Genomic DNA, 618 nt, shown 5'->3' with positions numbered 1-618 from the left:
CCATCCTGGCTAACACGGTGAAACCCCGTCTCTACTAAAAAATACAAAAAGACTAGCTGGGCGAAGTGGCGGGGGCCTGTAGTCCCAGCTACTCAGGAGGCTGAGGCAGGAGAATGGCACAAACCCGGGAGGCGGAGCTTGCAGTGAACTGAGATCTGGCCACTGCACTCCAGCCTGGGCAACAGAGCGAGACTCTGTCTAAAAAAAAAAAATATATATATATATATATATATATGGTGCAAAGTTAAATAATTTATCTACATGGACAAAATTAGGTGTCTGGATTCTTATATAATTAATGTCATTAAGAATTTAGAGACTTCTTTAAAATACTAAAAATAAAATAATTGATAATGTTAGCGATGTTGTAAGTTAGCACACTCATGGATATTTGTCAAAAACCTTAGAATTTTATAACATTCACACCAGAAATTGTATTTCTAAGTATTTATTTTATAGAAATAATTGTGGGTATATTTAAGATAGAGCTATAATATTGTTTACTGCAATGCAGTTTGCAAGGGAAACAATTTCTAAGCAATCTAATTGTCTAAGAGTATGAAATCGATTGAATACATTTTGATAGACCATAGCATATAATACTATTCAGTCATTAAA

This window comes from Chlorocebus sabaeus, chromosome 27, assembly GCF_047675955.1.
Source record: "Chlorocebus sabaeus isolate Y175 chromosome 27, mChlSab1.0.hap1, whole genome shotgun sequence".
NCBI lineage: Eukaryota > Metazoa > Chordata > Mammalia > Primates > Cercopithecidae > Chlorocebus > Chlorocebus sabaeus.
Note: the sequence above shows the minus strand (reverse complement) of the source record.